The 20,209-nt window shown below is 44.9% G+C and overlaps 1 protein-coding gene and 1 long non-coding RNA gene across 14 annotated transcripts in view; one reads left to right on the top strand and one right to left on the bottom strand.

Annotated features, from left to right (window-relative positions):
- Positions 1–4,264, top strand: part of LOC309840593 — a 46,391-nt gene extending 42,127 nt beyond the window's left edge. For all 9 annotated transcript variants that reach the window (XR_014298679.1, XR_014298680.1, XR_014298681.1 and 6 more), the window contains one exon: positions 457–4,264. This is a non-coding gene — a long non-coding RNA (uncharacterized lncRNA). The remainder of the gene's footprint in view (positions 1–456) is intronic.
- The window catches only part of NTM (neurotrimin), a 943,341-nt gene that overhangs the window by 787,798 nt on the left and 135,334 nt on the right, over positions 1–20,209 (bottom strand). The gene's annotated exons all lie outside the window — the stretch shown is intronic.

Genomic DNA, 20,209 nt, shown 5'->3' with positions numbered 1-20,209 from the left:
CTGGGATGGGAGGGACAGAGATTCTGATAAGGACATTGATGCCATTTGCCTGACACTTAATGGGTCACCAAGAACTTCAAAATAGCTTTAGATGATGGGCCCAGGGCAGAGGTCCTGAGAAATATGTTGTTCACTTCATGATCCGAGGCCTGCATGAGGCAGTCAGTAAATATGCACTGATTGATTTTTTCCCATAGCATTTAATGTCTGTGCCTTTCATTCGGTAATTAATCATTGTGTGACATCTCCTATAGCATTGCACTGAGTTGTTACTTATTTTTTTATTGCTATTTAACTTTTCACATGGTTATGCATTATCACCCTTGGCTAGAATTTAAGATACCAGAAGGCAAGACTGTGCCTTGTCTTCTACACCCCACTGTGTCTAGCACAGTGCCTGGCTCACAGTAGGTGCTCAATCAATGCATTGATTAATTAAGTCCTCCTTCTGCCTAGGGCCCATCATGCTTCAGAGCTAACAGCTGTCACCTGGACCACCCTTGGCCACAGGGGCACACAGACAAATGAGCTTTGTCTACCTTCCCTCCGCGAGCAGCATCAAGGACCCTGAGAGGCAAATCTAAAGTGAATTTTAAAAACATGTTCAGTGGTGGTGCAGAGCAATCCTGCTTCCAAGGAAAGGCCTCTTCCCCCTCTCTCTTCAGTGCCACTGGAGCGGCTCGTTCCATTGAAAATACAGCAGGGATTTGTGCCGCACGGCTCTGCAGCAGGGGCGGGCCGAGTTCATACCAACCATCAAGGGCTCAGCATGGTCTGGAGGGCTTTGTGCTCAGACACTCAGGCAGCCCAGCTCAGACCGAGCACACCCCTCTTCCTGCTGAGGCCACAGTGCAAGCGTTTCTGTAAGTGACTTTTCAATAATGGCCCCATGCCTAAGAAGGATACCAGTATCATCGTGGCTGAAAGTTTCTCTTCTGCCTCCAAATCTTGACCTCTCCCTAAATTATCATAATAAGACTTTTTTATTTGGGCAGAGAAATAATCTGCTGATTTATGTTTGGCTGGGAACGGAAGAACTAACGTTGACCCAACACCTGTGATACGCCACAGACCCTGTCATGTGCTGTCCTATTTATTTGTTTATTGATTTATTTTGTGTACTGTCTTATTTAATCCCAACAGGAGATTTCTGGTAAAATTTTAGCCCCACTTCACAGAGGAGGGAAGCAAGATTCAGAGCCGTTTTGCAACTCGCCTGAGGCCACATGCTAACAATGAAAGTTTGATTCCCTAGCGGTCCCTATCCCCTCTGGCCCTGGACTGACGTCACTGCTCATACCACCTCCACATAAGCATCAGGAGAGCCTCTCCTTTACCCACATTTCTAACCACAGAGTTAGAGTTTTTCCTAATAGCAAGGGGGTGGAAGGGGCTTGGTGACTAGAGTTTCAGATGCGCCCAGAGATGTCATAAGCGACTCACTTATTATTCAGGGAAATACCCAACAAAGTGATGACTTCTTTCCTCGCTATCAGTATCCACTACCAGCTGTTCACTTGAATCGGGGGATATGAGGGATTTAACTCTGAATTCATGAATGCCGCTAAAGCTCCTTCAGAGAGGAACCACGGGGATTAGTGCTTGTGGGACCCGAGTGCCTGGTAACTCAAAGGACCAGGGCACAAACAGCATGTTTTGATGGGGCTGTGGAGAGTGCCTTATGCATGCTAGGGTGAGCTGGGGGAGCACAGAAGGAGGTCTGTGCCTTGGGAGATGGGCCTTCAAATCTACAAGAAAATACAGCAAATAAAACTGTTAGATAACATCTGCCTTGGGCACTGGACAGAACTGCCATTTGTTTTCTATGGATGTCTGCTTTGCTGCTGTAGACTTTTTTTCCTGGTTCTGCAATTTTTTTCCTTCTTCTTCAGCATCTCTCAAACTGGATTTCCTGTCAGATTGCACACACGACATGCTTTGTTTCCTATGATCTGTATCACAACCCTCGAACAATTCCTTCCCCCAGTTTGCAGAAGGGAAACCCAAGGTCATCCCAGAAACAGAGGAGGAACTAGGATTTGAGGACAGGAATTCTGACCTCCAACCCTGGACTAGATCTGTTAGAAAAAAGCAGCTAACTCCTTGCTTTACCTACTATCTAGGATCTCGTCAGGGCCAGGAGAAGCCCTTATGCTGCTGGACACAGGTCCTCCATGGCCTAGGTTCCCCACTGGCATGTTTGCAGACACCTCATCTCATTGTTCTCCGGGGCTGGAGTTAGAGACAAAGAGAAAGGCATTCATCAAGGCCAAGCTGGATTACCCTTTTCCCATTTTCTTAAAAGTCAGGATGTAAATCACACTTGAAGCTTCCTTGGAACATGTGGGCGTTAGCAAATCAGACAAGGGTAATGTGTTTCTAATCCAATGGCTTTCACAATGTATGATTTACATCTTCAGATTGTTTCCTGGTGGTTTTCTGGGTTTTTATTTAGCTTGGCATTCCCACATCTGCTTTGAGTTTTATTACCTTTGGCCATGGGGGACTGTGGAGGAGCTGCTTATTCAAGAAATACCAGAACATACATAACAACAACAATCAGACTTTTAAAATACTTCTCCAGTCTCACACTTCAGCAAGGCAGAGCTGTGTTTTACTAAATGTAAAAAGAAATAAGCTTACAATTTTATTGGTTACGTTTAGCTCCAATTCTATAGCTCCCTCCATCCTCAAAGCTTATATATTCAAAGCAAACAACAACAAAACCAGAAGCCAAAAAACCCAAACAACTCAATTCAAAAATGAGGACTTGAATTGAGATTTCTTCAAAGAAGATATATAAATGGCCAATAAGCAAATGAAATGAGGTGCAACATCACTAATTATTAGAGACATGCACATCAAGCCACAAAACTTAGGAGGTTGGCTGTACTTTACAACGACCACCCCCCACCCCCCCCAGAAAACCCCCAGTTTCTGTGAGCATATGGAGAGCTTGGAAACTTGGAGCATATGGAGCTGGTGAGAATATAAAGTGGTGCAGCCAGTGTGGAAAATGGGTGAACAGTTCCTTGAAATTTTAAATAACAGCAGTATCCTATAATCCACAATTCTACTTCTGGGTATATACCTAATGGAATTTAAAGCAGAGATTTAAACAGAATCTTGTACACCAATGTTCATAGCAACATGATTCACAGCAGCCAAAAGATGGAAACCATCAGTTACCCATCAACAGATGAGTATACAAACACCGTGTGGTCTATACATACAGTGGAATATTATTCTACCATGGAAAAGAATGAGGTTCTGATACATACTTAGTTAAATCAGATGAACTTTAAAAACATTGTGCTAAGGGAAATAAGCCAGACACAAAAGATGCATTTTGTATGATTCCACTTAAATGGAACATTTAGAGTTGATCAGTTCATAGACATAGAAAGTAGAATATCCGTTACAAGGGGCCACAAGGAAGAGGGGATGGGAAGTTACTGATCAATGGGTGCGGAGTTCTCATTTGAGATGATGAAAAAGATCTGGAGGTAGATGATGGTGATGCACAACATTGTGAATGTACTTAATGCCCATGAATCACAAACATTTAAAACGCATTAAGATGGAGGGTGCCTGGGTGGCTCAGTCTGTTAAGTGGCTGCCTTAGACTCAAGTCATGATCTCAGGGTCCTGGGATCTAGCCCATCGTTGGGGGGTGGGGGGAGGGGAAATCCCTGCTCAATGGGGAATCTGCTTCTCACTCTCTCTCTGCCTGTCCCTCCAGCTTATGCTCTCTCTCTCAAATAAATGATTTTAAAAAAAGATTTAAGAAAATAAAAATAAAAAATGGTTAAGGTGGTAAATTAATGTTATGTATATTTTTACCACAATTTAAAGACTGCCCCAAACAAACAAACAAACAAACAAACAAACTCCTGTGCATTAAGGCAGTAGATTGTGAAGATTGAAATTGATGTCTACTTTCTGGGCACCAAAGGGCCTGGGTGACCTGCTTCACCCCCAAAGCAATGGTTCCTGTCATAGTTTGACCTTTTGCGCATGCTGTTCCTTCTGTCTGGAAAGCCTTTCTCACATTGCCCTTGAAAATATCTGCTTATCACAGAAGCATTAGCTAATTCCCCTCACATCAGAGGTCTTAATGTTCCCCTGGTTTTCTGAAAGCATTTACACATGCCTTATTAAATCACTCTACCTTGCTTTACAATGATTCCATGAGGTAGACTGGGAGTTTCCTACCTTGGGGACAATGTTTTACTCATCTTTATATCCCCTGCACATAGTAGCACTCCTAACCCATAGTAGGAGCTCAATAAATATTTAATTACACCGGTTGGTCTAAGAAGTGCTTTGTTTTGCTTTAGTTCTGCGCAGGGTGGAGAAGCAGGGGCCGCAGGGGAGACAAGAAGTCGTAAGTGCTCAGAGAAAGCTGTTGCAATTGACAGCAGTGAAAGAGAAACATCAAGGAAAAGAAAGTGTTTTCTTCCCCTCCATAGGTTCTGCTTCAATAGCATTGCTATGGCATCTGACCCGGGTAGGGTTCTATCCTCACTCTAGCATGGCTCTGGAGTCTCCTTATTTAACCTGGCTGAAACCGACCTTTCTCAGCTAGGCTGCATGAAAGGCAGATGGCGAGGACCCAGTGAGATAGCCCCAGGAAGCAGGAAGCTCCTGGCCCCTGCTGGCTGCTCAAGGCCTGCCTTGTGTCTGCTGAGGGGGCTCCTCCTGGTAACTACTTTTGCTCAGTGCTCATTCCACCCGCCAGGACTTTTCTCCCTTCTCCCCCACCCGTAGTGCAGGTTTCTTCCTTAGTGGCCAGCATATTTTGTCTTCATAAGGAATTCTCTCAGCAAGGTACCATCTTGGCTTTTCTAGGGGAATCATTAACTCTTTCTTTTGCTTCCTTTAGCAATGGGAAGGGAGAGAATTAGGGGAAGGGCCTTGGAGCACAGCTGTTCTAAGGTCATCCTTAGCTCAAATCCCTTTCTGTGGCTGCAGCACAGGGCCAATGCCCCTCATGCGCTGAGGTTGGCAGGCCCTCTGGTGCCTTGGCACGTCCTCCAAGGCCTTTAAGCTTCTCTTCTCGGGTGAATCACAGGGCTTTTGTTCTCGCCCCAGCCCTCCCTATAGTGGGGAAAGCACTTCCCTTTCCCTCTTATTTCCCACCCTCCTTTCTCTTTTGTGAGCTTTCAAGTCCCCCAATTAAATAACTGGTAAGTTTTCTTTGTGCCGAGCACCAAACTTTGCTGGAAGACTTCCACGGTAAACATATTTCCTTTCCTTTTCTTTCTGCCCTTGAATTCTTATGAATCCAGCCTTCTCATGGGGGAAGAATATACTGAGATAGGATGTTAAGGGCCCATCACGGCAGTGAAGGTATATCTCAAACCCACCTCGAATTCCTTTTATTCGTGTGTTCAGGGAGTGTTTATTGAGTGCCTCTCGGGCCCCAGACACCAGGCTAGGCACCAGGAGGGCCCCTTTCCATGGGACATGGTCCCTGCCATAAAAGAACATCTGGGGAGTGTGTCACGGCAAAGTGGCTTGATGCCCGATCTACGGAGGGAGTTCAAGGTGGAGAGACAGCGTCACGTAACTTGCTCTCAGATGGATGCAGTGGTGTGGGTGTGGCTGTGGGACGGATGCACAAAGATGGACAGATTCCTAGTCCGCTCCCTTCTAAAAGGCACGCGCATGCTCCTCAAATGAGCTTTACAGGATGTGCGGGGTGGAGGGGTGCAGGATGGCTGAGGAAGGAGGCAGAACAGGATAAAAGAGTTCATTCTTTCAAAAGGCAAATTATTCATAGAATCACAAAACAGGGACAGTTATGCTTTTTTGCCAACAATGCTAAGCACTTAAGTGCAGGGGAGATGACCAAGGGGAGGTGAACAGTCCACTCTAGGCCCACAGTTTCCATCTTCTGCTCGACTTTTCTCCTAATTACTTCCTAGAGAATCTATTCTCTTTGGATAAATAACCGTGTGATGTAGCTAACACATGCATCAGTCAGTTTTGATTTCAAGGTGGTGTTCAGGAAGTCCTGGAGTCTCAGATGCTGAGGGAGGCCATGATTTCCCTGGCTACTCTTACCAGCTCTTACCACCGCTCTTCTTGATTTCCTTGGGCACCAAGAGCCTATCTGCATTTTCCCATCCTATTTGCCCTCTGAGGATTGTTTTCTCCTCACTTCCAGGAAGGAGCAAGATTGAGAGTCAAATTCTGCCTCCAACTTTAAGAAGAGTTAGGTTGTGTCTTGTGGTGTGCGTGTGTGTGTCTGTGTGTCTGTATGTGTACGTGCCCACGCACCCACACACAACCATGTCAGCCACCATTCATTCACTTAGAGGAATTTTATCAATTACCTTGGGGTCTCACTTTCTCTCAGACCATTGCCCTCTGAATTTCCTAAAAGCTGCATAACACCCTTTCTCTCCGGAGACCAACACTCCTAAGGTGGATGGTAAGTACACTGTGGCAGTGTGTCAAATTGTGCCTGAAGCCAGCAGCCTGGATACTTCTCCCTGACCTGTCAAAAACATCTGTTTAGCACAAACCACATGGCAGTTTCTCTGAAGACTAAAACAATAGCCCAGGAGGTAATTGCTATTTCAGTATTCCTTCTGGCTTGAAGTGTGCTGAAGCAATACTCCATTCCATTTCCATCTGTATTTACTGAACACTCGTTACATTCTGGGCACTGGGCTAGGCACCATGGGGAATACAAGAGAAATAGAACACCATTTATTGGGGAATATGAAACACCCACACTGAACAGTCAGAACCAACAAAGGATACAATATAATCAAGTGTCTATACACAGAATGGTCAGGGGAGGTCAGAGAAATGAGAGGTCCTAAGCTGCTAAACCTAGAAAAGACTTCCAGGGTCAACCGTCCATTTGGCATCCACTGACTAAATATTTGCTGAACGCTGCCGGGGCTGGGGCTTGTGGGAGATGATGGAGGGAAGAACAAAACTCAGTTCTTTAGAGACAGTGTTCACGTTAATAACAGAACTGGAAGCAGAATCCATGTCTGACTCACAGTTCGTTTAGCTGATAATAAACAATAACCTGGTATGTGTCAGGCACTGGACTAGACGCAGAAAAACGGCACTGCCTGCTGACGAGGCGTTGAGGCGTGTCTGATACTTGACTAGCTGCGTAAACCTGCACCAGTTCCTCAACATCCCTCAATGCGCTTTTCATCACTATAAAATGAGGATATTACAGGGGCTCCCTCATAGAGTCGATTTGAGCGTTAAATGAAGAAAAAATGTAAAGGACATAGCACAATCTCTGATGCGAAGTGAGTGCTTAATAAATGTCATCTTTTATTATCATTACGGAGCTATTTCCGTGGAGAAAACATGGTCCCCATCCTTAAGACTCTTATCTTAATTCTAATGGTGAAATAAGCATATTCCCAGATCAATGTGTCTTCCTGATGCCAGGCTTCAGGAAGATGCAAAAAAGTAAAATGAAAGTAAACAAAATGAGAATAAGAGTGAAGAGTGTGAACGTTTCATAGGATGGAAAGGGCAGAATGTTATGAACAGGGAATTTTATTTATTGCTTTTCCAAATCTACAAGACAGGGAGATCTCTAATCCTGGAAAGAAAAACATCCAGAGGCCATCCTGTTCATGCCCCTGTCTCCCATCTATTAATTAATTAATTATTAAAGAGTACTAATTAAAAACCCATTATCCTCTCACTCATACTCCAATACCATAGGTATCGTGACCCGTTGTCATTTGGCCTTGAAGTACTCTGGAATGCTGGAGTACTGAAAATAGCCCAGGGGGAGGAAATAGTAGAAATGGCTCTTGCAAGGATAGGTCTTGGGAAGCTAGTTCAACAGGGAGGCTTCTTCCTTTCCTATCCCCACCTAGCACAGAGCAGAGTTCAAATGTCAATGTCCAGCAGAAAAAGCAAATTTTAGAACTTACCCATACAGGGATATGCCAGGGAACTAATGTGGGAGCTAGAATGGGCAGGGCAAGAGGACTGTCCAGGTAGTGGTGATGCTGGCTGAACACAGAAGATACCTTTTGATCGTAGATTTGATCAAGCTGATACGAGACAGGTAATCCATCATTAAATGTACAAGAGTGCCAAATGCGAACTCTCACTCCCAACGGTGGGAGAAAGAAGCAATTTCATAGAAATCAGGGCAGCAGTTAAGCAAGCTGGAGTTCAGAATCATGTTACTTTCTAGGAACGGGGACCAAAGAAGATCCATTTAAACCAAACACATAAAATGAGAATAGGTAGTAAGCTCTGAGTGCCCGGCGTTTCCTTATAAGCGCATCAGCCATGGTGTGGGCAAAAATTACTCCATATTCTAGCCTTTGGTATGGATAACCACGGCTACCATGTAGCCTGAGAGAAGTCTCATGGCCCGGGTCTACATGGGACTGAAACCCCTACTTCATTAATTCCTCCTGCACAAGCACCCCCATGAAGACCAGTAGAGGGGTCAACATGCACCAGCACACATCCCGAGGCTCCCGCCTCCCCAACACGATGCTTAGTGAGTGAAAGAGTCTTCCCATTCCCTTCGGCTTCCCTGTCACCCTAGCAGCGAAGACGTCCATGCAGGAGACACACGGCTTAGCCCCACTCCAGTCCAGATTCAAATCAAACACCGACACTTGCCAATATTGCTCGAAATGTCCCTGCGGTGGAGACGACCCTTCCTCGAATTTCCTCCTGCTCCCAAACTGCCCCCAACATACTATTGTTTTTAAGCGGCTCATGTGTTAATTAAAAATAGGAATCAATTGGCCGCATCTCTCCACTCCAGGCTCCTGTGCACACAAGGATTAGAGCTGCCTCCACTTAAGTCAATTAGAGATAAGGAGAAGCTGACATTTCCACAACCTGCCTTATCACGCTGCTCAAAAAACAGCTCAGATTAAAATGTACAAAGATGATTTCTTTAGTCCTTCTCCTCCTCCTCTACCTTCTTTTAATCATGACGAAGAAAGCTGACAGTCCAAACTGATGGTGGAGATGCACGCTCTAGCCTGGGGCAACCAGCCATCCTGAAATACCCGACCTGTCAGTATGAACACTGCTGCAGACCAGGGGCTCTTGCTGGATGCTGGGGGGCAGAGAAACATTCGACCTATGCCTCGCTTTGGGGCCGATAATTATGATGCAGTAGAAAGGGTAACCTACAGCCAAGACATCGGTACGATGCTGCCTCATGCACAAATTAACCTCTTTGGCCCTTAGCTTCTCTGAGCCTCAGTTGCCTTACCCGTGAAAGGGGGCAGTACTGTTGCCCACAGGTACTTCTGTGAGGCTCAAGAAAAGGCAGGTGTGTTCAAGTGCCTGATACAGAGCCTGCTTAATCCATGTTTTGGTTGAATCAGAATGCTCTGGGATGCACATGTTTTCACATTTCACATTCACATAATTTCTGAATGGAGAAAGGAGACAGCTCACAAATGACCCCATCTATCATAAACATTTCTACTTGTTGATCACAGGCCTTTATTCCAGGCAATTTAGATACACATTACCACGAGAGCCACCCAGCACATTTGCTAGTGTGATCTCCACTTTAAAATGGGGAAACCGGAGATCAGAGAGATTAATTAAGTTGCTAAGGTTCACCCATCTGGTGAATGGAGAGCTGGGATCTGAACCCAGAGCCCATTATCTCTCCATTACCTCCTGCCCCAGCGGTGTTGAGCAACCGTGGGAAAGAGAACAATTGCCGTCTCGTGACCTTCACAGTGAAGAGAGCACTACCTTATTGACACTGGCCTGGGAATGTATTAGCAATTTTCCAAATTTGCCCACTCCATTAGCTAGGCGTTTTCTAGCTACCTTTGACTCCTTGCCCACCCGGCCTCTGGGAAATGCTGAGGACAAGCCTGACACAGTCTCACTAGCCACTTCCAGGTCCTTTTCCACATCATCACTCAGTACGCCTCCTCTCTCATCTGGCCTGCCACCCTTTCTCACAACCACTACTGGCAGACAATGGCTGATGTTAACACGGTGCTTACAGCATCCAAGAGCTGTGCTGGGGTCTGTAATTATGGCTAAAGCCGAGCTGTGGACATGGGTGCACTGCCGAGATCCTCCTCCAATGAGAACGCGGTGCTCCAGCCGCCAGGAGTGGCAGAGGCAGGTGCCACTCGCCGCCAGCCCCCTCAGGGACCCTCTTAGCTGGAGAGAGCCATCTTACTCAAGGGTCTTTCCTCTTTCCCAGGCTGCCCACGCTGCAGTAGACCTGGCCACCTCGGCCTGCTGGGGGTCACTCTGAAGGGCCATTGTCAACAGACGCTCCTCCCTGTGGAGTACACGGAGCGGGTATTGGCCTCACCATCACGCTCGCATCGTCTCTTGTCCAGTCCTGCTTCCTTACTCACCTTTCCACAGGTGTTCATTTCAAGGACACTCCTCAACTAACAACTTTTTGCTAACTTCTGTCTCAGGCTCTGCTTCCTAAAGAACCCAATTTCAGGGTCAGGTAGGTCCTCCTAGTAACCACACTTTAGAGTTGAAGAAACAGTAATTGGTTAATAAATTGGTTGTGTTAGAAACCAGATTAGTCTTAGACCAAAACCCCACATACACTCTTTTGTCTTAACAGGTTTTACTTACATTACCTGCTATTCACTGTATGTACTACTGAATTTTCACTATTTTCTACCCTGAAACTGTCATTTCTCTGTTCATCTGTTCAATCTGGGAATGACTGTGGCAGATTAAACATGGCCACAAATTATTCGATAGCCCCACCATTGAGAGGTGGGTTCTAGTTATGTTTTCTCTGAATCTGACCCAGCCTCCCTGCCTTGATAGACCAATTGAGGGTAGCAGTAGTGACACTGTGCCAGTGCAGGCCCAGCATGAGAAAACTGACAGCATCCATCTTGGTCCCTTTGGAGATCTAGGTTACTACATCCAAGCCAGGCACCCATCCTAGAGAGATCACATAGAAATGTCCTGAGTCTCCATGGACAGGAAAAGAACCCCAAGTGAATATGATGAATATGATCTTACAAAGCAGCAAGGTATGTGAGGAAAGCTCTCTTGAACCCTCTAGATGTACCTATGCAGTCACCAGCCAAATACCACTAACTGACCCTAGTGCATACAACATGAAGCAGAAGAATCGTCCAGTTGAACTCTGACCAAATTCCTGACCCACACATCAGTATGGTTGTAGTATAGTTTGACAACAACCTACTAGATGAGAGGCATACCTCCCGACTTACTCTGAGAGGCCCTCTACCCTTGTCTTCAATCTCATGGCCGCTGGAGACTTTTTCCCTCAGGTACACTACTCTGCCCAGCATCTCAACCCTCCCCAACCCCATCCTTCCTCTTTATCTTCACACTGACAAAGAAAACAACTCACACCTAAGTGTAACTCACTGTCTCTTCTGGACTTTCAAACCTCACAAACGAATCATCAACATATACGACCTCGGCTTCCCTACCACCCACTTCTTTGCTGGCCTTTGAAGTCTGACTTCTATCTCTTCCATTCTTTGATTTCAGAGTCTTGAAGTTTAGTAGATGTTTATGAATCACGATGTCTGGTGGCATTTTCTTAGTTTAAGTGACACTTGCTTTTGGGAAGCCATTCCTGAAATTCACCTCTACAGACTAGCATTACAACTGCCGGCTCTCCTCTTTGAAGACTTTCAGCATTCATTCATTCATGCAACACATATTAATTGAGAATCTGTGCTCAGATGCTCTCCGTGACCGAAGGTTCCCAGACCACTTAGTAGCCGAGAAAATGTCTGAGTCAGAAATGGGGAGTCCATTTACACGGTCATAACCAATCTCACCTAGATTTTAAAGATCCCTATCGATGATTTCCTCACCAGTTCCTGGGACCAAGGCTGTCCTGAGCTTTGTCCTTCTGGTCAGCTGGGTAATTCCCGTCTTTGGCTCCATATCACCAAATACTGATTCTTGGGTCTCGCTTCTGGAGATTCATTAGTCTGGGGTAAGACCCAGCAAACAGTGTATTTTAAAGGGTTGCTGAGTGGTTTTAACACACAGCTGGAGCTTGAGAGCCATTGGCTGAACTAAATCCCTCATAATGCAGCTTAAGATTGTCTCTTGCCCATTGCTCTATGAAGGCAGACAAAAGCACTGGTTGGAGAATGTTTTAGACACTTCAAGTTTTCCTGAAATCTCCTTGCAGCTTTTCTGTCCCACGTTAAATGATCCCAGTTCCTCCAACCTTTCCACATAGGTCTTATTTGTAGCACTTTAATCACTCTGTAATCTTGTTTTGATTTAGCTCAAATAGGTCTGTTTCCCTAGAGAAAGCGTTTCCAAGTTAGATGCCTCTGTTTTACAGAAACACATAACCCTGATAGCTCATCAATTCAACTGTGCATTGCACAGTAGTTGCAATGAAATGCAGATCAGTAAAGACTTCAGCAGATCATTTTATTTTATTTCTGCACTTACATTAGCTAAAAAGGAAACACCACACAAATCAATGGATGGGCTTTTCCCCCGTTGTCCCTCCAATATTGTTAACAATGCATTTGGTCATCTAATTCATGAACCAGCTGATTTGTATGGAGCTTGACTTTGGTTCTCTCAAATCTCCTACCCTTCTTCCGGTAATTATTGGTAACTTCCAGTTACCAATAATCCTCAGGGAAAAAAGACTTGCCCAGAAGCCACCCTGTACATGCTGGACTTGGAGGGACAGGGAGATCCTGGATGGCCCCAGCAGTTAATCAATATATACCCATGAGCTTGATTAGCAACCATGAAATGACCCATCTCTTTCTTTAATCCAGGAAACCAGAGCCACTCTTTGCTGTTGTATTTTTATATATATCTGTATCTTTCCATATATATGTATATTTTCATATAAAAGACAGCAATTTAAATTTTACTTTGCATATGATTCCAAAAGAAGTTGAACCTATTATTATATTAGAAAGAAGAGAAACATGGATTGATGGAAAATTCAGATATAAAAGTCTTCAAAGATCACACAGGGGAAGCAGAAGGTAGTGATGTATGGCTATAGGGTTCTTAATAAATTAGGAGTTGAGGCAAGCATATCTTGACTCAAATATGTGTAGATCCCTTTTAGCACATACTTGGACTGAGGGGTGCCAAGTGGTAGTTTTCAGGAAAAAAAAAAATTCCCTTTAAGAGTAGTATACATATAAAGCTTTTAACCCATTCAGTTGTCAAGATAAAGTAAGGGCATGGCAATAATGACTGGCAGCTGTCATAAGACACAAAGGATAGAATCAAAGTTAAGCATCATAGATCAATTTTATTTGGGTGGATTTTTAAAAAGCTTTTCCTGCTCCCTGAGTTCCTAAGAAAGAGTCAAGATCTAAGGATGTTCATAAATCAAACTGCTGCCTTAGACACCACCTACGGATGGTGAACAGATATTAAAGAGAATTGACATTTGTTGTTCCCAGAGTCCTTTGAACTTCTTGATGGAGTGGAGCCAACAGACTCCTGGCTTCAAATTTCATCTCTACCATTTATAAGTTTTATGGTCTTAGGACAGTCGCCTAAATTTTTTATCTTAAAATTGTGATAATATCTGATTGTCAAGAGGACTCAAGAGAATCTTTATGAAGTACCCAGAGCTGTTCCTCCACACACAGGATGCTCAGTAAATAACAATAATAATAATAATAGCAATACTGTTATTATTATTATTATTGGCAGCCCTTACATTACCAACACTAGACAAATTATAAGATCACTCAGAAATTTGTATTATCTGGTGATTCTATGATGCAAATGTAAATGGAGACAGAATTTGGAGACCCTACTCACCACCTCCTAGGTACCACATGCAAGATATTACCTCTTATGGAGACCTACAGGTAAAGAAGAGTTGGGTTCGTCAGAACTAACTGCATGCTTCCCCACCAAGCAGGTTTCTGGTCCTAGTGAAGTCTTAGGTGGGAGAAGGGGCCAGCAGAAGTTAAGGAGAGATACGTCCCAAGATCTCAATTTTGAATTCAGGGTTTTTCTCCATGCAGGCAACCCTGGAAGTAGCTTATCTGATTACTGTTCAGAAAAGTAGGGGAGGCATAATATTTACGTAATGCTACTTCAACATATCAAATGACAAAACTCCTGATTTTCATTCATTTAGTCTCTGTTAAAGGCATCAGAGGTTATTTGCTGATGCTACTTAAGAGAAATAAAAAGAAAAATATAGCTGCATTATGGGATGCTTGGAGTATGTTATATCTGAAATGCCCCTGAAATAAGCTTTAGAAAACATGTTGTTCTAATTAGTTATTATGATCAGGTATCTATGGAAACAGCTATATATTTGTCCTTAAGCCAGACAATCATTTACTCATTTAATAGCATACAATCCACACAAACCAAGCTTACTGCATATATATATCTCAGCTCCTTGCAACACATGCAAATACAGTGCAGAAAATAAAATGAAAATAAACAAATGGAGGGAAGTGGGGCTGTTACACTAGGACGGTGCCCTGCCTACAGTGAGCAGTAACTAAGGAAATCGAAAGGCGCAAAGTTGATTTTACTCACACAGCATCAGTTTTGAATACCTTCCCAATGGTGTAGCAGGGGAAGAAATTGTCCTATTAGAAGCACCGCTTCAGCTACATTATGGGTTAAATGGGTTAACTGGGCTTTTGTTGAATGGCCTTGTAACATAGTAACCATTTATAACATAATTTCTATGGGAGAACGTGTCCTGAATTCCAAGTACTCAACTCCTGAAACATAGCTTCTGGGTGTGATGAAGACTTCCTGTGTCCACAGGAAACAGCCGGGTGAAGTAGGAGAAGCCCTAGGGTTAATGTCCACGGATCTGGGTTCTAGCCCTTCCCTTGCACTTAAAACGTGACAGATTGGAGACTTTCAACTTCTCTAGGCTTAGCTACGTCAGCCATGACATGGAAAAGGTGGTATCTTTTTCATCTAGAATATAAGCTCCACCAGGGCAGAACCACGCCTGTCTTAACCACCTCGGCTTCCCCAGCCCCTCAATAAATATTCGGTGAGTGAAGGAAGACATGAATAATTGCCTACATCTCAGCTTTGTAAGCAGAATCAAACGGGATAATGCATGTGAAAACAATTCAAGAAGCTGTAAAATGGAATACAAATGAGAGACATGATAATTATAACCTATTGTTACAGACAGAATGTCACCTTCTGTGCGTTCCATGTAAATGAGGATGTTTGTGTTCGTGCTAATTCGAATGGCTGAGCCGATATCCAGAATACTGAGTGCTACAGATGGGCCATGCCACCTCAGAGAGCAGCAGGGCTGGTGCTACAGGGAGGGGGGAGGGGTGGGAGACTGGGAAAGTGAGTAGGGGAAGTTAAACAAGGGAGCACTTTGGCTGGAAAATGGGCTAATTAGGCCCAAGGGCTGACAGCAGGCAAATATAGGTATCCTTGTCTTTTCAAGAACCATTCCATGGACCAGAAGGCTATTCTCCCTGAGCCTGTGCAGAAACAAAGAAAAGCTAGACCAAAGAGACTGGCTTCCACTCTGGTCGTCTTTTTTTTTTTTTTTTTTTTTTTTTTTTAAAAAGAATGAAAGTGAAAAAATGAAAGAGCAGTGCTTGGCCAACGTGTTAGGAAGGACACAGGTAGGGCATTCATAGAAAAGAGGATTTAACATGTAAGTGACTGAAGCAGAACTCGACTGGGTCCCCCCATACCACAGTTTGCCAGCCTGCGGATCGTTTTTGCCTGTTAATAATGACTCTTGTGATTACGTTGTTGGGGTGCCCTCAGTGCTAACGTTCAGGCTGTGAGTCAGGGGAAGGAAAGAGCGAGCATGAAAAGGAAAAGTTCTCTAGGACAGTGACCCGGAGTCTTTGTTTGGCATGTGACATGGGCATTCAGAATCTGGTTTTTCTACACATTATTCAGAATCTTTTACAAGCATCTCGGGTACAATCAAGCATCCCTTTGCAGGGCGTGATTGGGATATCTATAAACTGGGAGCCAATCAGCAGCTCAGACCTTAGCCACAGCATAGACAATGAGAAGGTAGACTCTCTGATCACTGCCCAAAAGATTCCACGCCACAGCTGGGAAAGACTCCCCAGTCAGCTGGCTCATCTCCCCTGGAGCAAGCATACAGCTACTTCCCATGGTGACCACCATATCAAGACAGATAGCCACCTGACAGGGCATAGTCACCTTTCCTGCTCCAGCAACCAACCCTGAAATGCAATCTAAAATGGCTTTATATCTACTTTTGTGGTGCCCAGTTAAAAGGGCCCAGGAGGAGGCGAAAAGAGTCTCTTCTACATTACAGAAGAGAGAAAAAGACAGAAAGATGACCTTCTCCCTGAGTACTTACACAAGACATTCTTCTATGCCATTTTTCAAGTTCTCCCTCCCCCAGTGTCAAGCTCATACAATATATATATTTTCTCATGATGCAGGGTGTAACTTTTCAAGAGGGATGGGGTCATCCTGTGGAAAGGGCACAGGCCGGCCATTCAGAAGCCTGAGGCTGGAGCTCTAGCAATTCTTCCCTGTCCCTGAACTAACCACCTCAGAACCCAAGCCTCAGGTTTCCATCTGTTCTGTGAAATAAAACAATACTTGCCTGCTGCTCCACAGGCCCATCGTGTAAATCCAAGGAGATTATATATGTCAAAGCACTTTGAGAAATTAAAAGCCCACTCTAGAAATAAGCTATTGATTAAAGGAAGTCTAGCAGTACCTTCCAACCCGCTGTACCTTCTCCAGGCCTAGCACATTTACTTTTCAAACAAACGAACAAACGCACACAGCTGTTAAGGGGACGACTAAGTTCTATGTAGCACTTTGGAAAGGTTACAAAGTTCAGCAAATTGTCTGTATTTTCTCTCTCTCTCTCTCACTTTTTGAAGATTTATTTATTTACTTGGGAGGGGGGAAGGGTCAGAGAGAAACCTAAGCGGACTCTGCACTGAGCGCGGAGCCTACACGGGTCTCAATCTCACGACCCTGAGATAAGGAGCTGAGCCGAAACTAAGAGTCAGATGCTTAATTGACTGTGCCACCGGGCGCCCCAAATTGTTCGTATTTTCTAAACCCAGTGCCATATGGGTCTTCTCTTCGTGACTATTTTCCTACCTAGAAACTGGGTAGAGAATAGACATTTGTTCAGTGTTACCATGGCGGGACTCAGCATAATTAAACAAAAATGGCTGTAAATTAGCCTGGGCATTCACAGGAAGCTTTATATGTGCAATCTCTCTGAAGCATTCCTCATTTCTATGCTTAAACACCTGATCCAGTCAAACTGGCCAAATGAGCAAGAGGAAAGCTCTGATTCTAGGGCCATAACTCTGTAAGTTCATTAACTGTGAATTATTGTTTTGAACTGGGCTTGGCTTCCAAGGCCAGAATCACACATTCCTAAACTAATGTGCCTGACACCAGCAGAAAATGATCTCCACAATTCTCACCTTGAACTCATGGAGAACTCCCACCTCATCTGTTACCTGCTCTCTGGGTAGGTGACTCTATCCAAGTCTGCAGTTTTGCCTTTAATTATCCTCCACATTTAAGGGTTGAGGAAGCATTTAAGTGGGAGAGGAAAATACACAGCACCAAATTATTCAGCAGGTGAGTCCATGTTCAAAGGCAGGGAGGAAACACCGCGTAATACGGGCAGAGAGCTCTCTTCCTGGTAATATTCTCTAATGCCACAGACTCTCCCCCAGGCCAGGTATGGGTATGAACAGATAAGGCAGCCCTACTGTGCACTGGCCACTGGGCTGGACACTTGGCATACGTAAATTAATGGGTTCCCATATCTGCATTTTAAAGTCTGCTTTTCCAAGACTGGCACTAATACCAGAATTCATAATAGCTCACACCTCATGAGAATTATTCCGTGCTGGACAGTCAGCTGAATGCTTTGCATGGTGCTTCCCATTTGAATTTTACAGCACAGTAAGGCAGATCTTAAGATTGTACACGCTTACAGATAAGGAGGCTGGAACTTAGGAAAAAAAAACAAAGGATTTGCCAAAGAAGGCACCCATACATATCAGGGCAGGCATTCCTGCCCCACATTTTCTGACCCTGAAGACTGTGACCCTTCTCCTTCATCAGCTGAAGCAGAATCCTAACTGAGAGAATGAAATCAAGTATTTCTGTTAGGGGCAATTTTCTTTTGCTCTCTCTCCTGGGACATTAGTGACGGTGTAAGCTGACTTACTATTATTATTATCATTATTAATACATTATTAATAAATTTTCAAGGGGAACCTGATGCGAGGGCTCGGGAGCCTCCTCCCAGAGGCAGGAGACAAAGTGAAAATACGGGTGTCTATCAGGAGGGCAATGGAGCTGCAGGAAAGGGTACATTTGATTGTCTTCCCCCTGGGCTGGGACTTGGCAGAAAGCCAGTTCCCAACATAATAAAGATAAAACTTAACCTCTGGCCCTCCACCACCTTTATAAATCTCCCTTGGAATCTCAGTCCCTCAAGGTCTTTGCACAACAATGCTTACAAATACGCTTGGCTTCCAAGGACTCTGCCCAGGCAGCCAGAGACACCTTACCATCCCCGCCCCCATAATCAATATTATCATAGGGTTAAAAGGTAATCATAATACTTTAGATCCTTAAGCTCCTTTGAGCCTCAAAAAGTTCCAAGCACTTTCATATTAGTTCTTTCATTCTATCTTCCCACATCTCACAGTGGAAGGAGGAATTAAGGAGGGAAGCTGCTATCATTCCTTAATCCCATCTCTCACAAACTTGAAATTGGAACACCGTCTCATAAGGAAGCAGAGCTGACCCTTGGCTTGTGTTCGAAGGTCCTTCTCTGTCTTTGTTCACTGTTTGTGGTCCTGCTGACTGGGCACCTTCATGGTGTATTGCCATCTCTGTATTCTGCTCTGGAAATCCCAGAGTTTGGATGCAGAGGTCCTAACACTTTCTCTGTATGCTCAGCACAATGCCCTCCAAGGGAATTGGAGGTGAAGGGAAGTTTCCTACTGAGAACACTGTCAGGCCAAGCCGTTTCTTTCTGAAAAGGAGGTGCTACCAATGCGAAGTGTTGACCTCACTTTGCACTTTGGGTTCACACCCTCAGCAGTCGATGGGACCCTTTTTATGCATTAACACAGTGCAGCTTGTGAGGTCCGAAGGAGGAGCCCGAGGGTGGGGGAGATGGAGGCTTCCCTAAGGAAGTGAGAAAGATACAGCCTCATAGACAGAAAGGATGCATTCACGGAATAGAACAAGATGCTGAATGAAGCTGGAGAAAAGGGTTAGAGAGGACAAGACAGGATATCAGGACCTGTCCTTGGTGCAGGCTCAGAATCTATCTCCAAGTCTCAGTGATGTCTCATGCAGGGCTAGCAAGCAAACTGCTAACTTGGGCAACTCATCTATGCTAAGGGAAGGGAAAACTTCCAGATGGCAATTCAGGCCAACACAAGGTGAGAACAGAGTGTGGGGATGTCCTTTTAGGAACTAGGCAAGTGACAAGATGTCCTTCTACCCCAGTTGTGGATTTGGGTCTCGCAGTTGGCTACAGAGAGAGGGAGAGGACTGACAACAAAGTAGAGCAGCCTGGAGTGTGACTGTACCTGCCAGGTCTGGGGAGTGATTTCGTACCCAGCACTTGAATGCCTTCCTTCTCTGAGTCATGAACTCAAGAACCCAGAGCTGGAGTCCAGCTCTCGACGAATCTAGCTAGAACCCAAACTAACAGAGCCCAAGGAAGTAGACTCTGGCCATTTCACACTGGGCTCTTCAGAGCCTGAGGCTTTAAGCAGTGAGCATAGCTGCAGGAGGTGGCCTCTGGGCTCTTCAACCAGGGGAAATCTCCAAGGTCCTGGAGTCTGGGGCTCTCTACCAGGGCTTGGTCTTTAGAGAGCCCCTGCCAGGGCTGGGCCGAGCAAGGGAAACGAAGAGCACGGGCAGCAAGCAGAGGCCATGGCCATGGTGCCCTTGCGACTGGAGGTAGGCAGCAAGGACACAGAGACTTGGAATGTATTCAGAAAGAGAACCAACAAGAGACACATGAGCAAGCACAGAACAAATGATTTCTGTCATCAATTCAGCGCACACTTCAGCGTGCGTGCCGCGGATGGCTCTAGAATGAAACAATAGCCCAACGGTGAGGCCCATTCATGTCCCCCAGGCGCTCATTCCACTCCACTCCTTGATAAAGAGAGATTCGGCCACCAGACCCAGGGTTCAGGGGAGGCTATGCGAGGTGGAGCTGGTAGGT

This window comes from Mustela nivalis (genome assembly GCF_964662115.1).
Source record: "Mustela nivalis genome assembly, chromosome: 9".
Lineage (NCBI taxonomy): Eukaryota > Metazoa > Chordata > Mammalia > Carnivora > Mustelidae > Mustela > Mustela nivalis.
The sequence above is the reverse complement of the archived record's forward strand: the minus strand, read 5'-3'. Positions and strand labels throughout refer to the sequence as shown.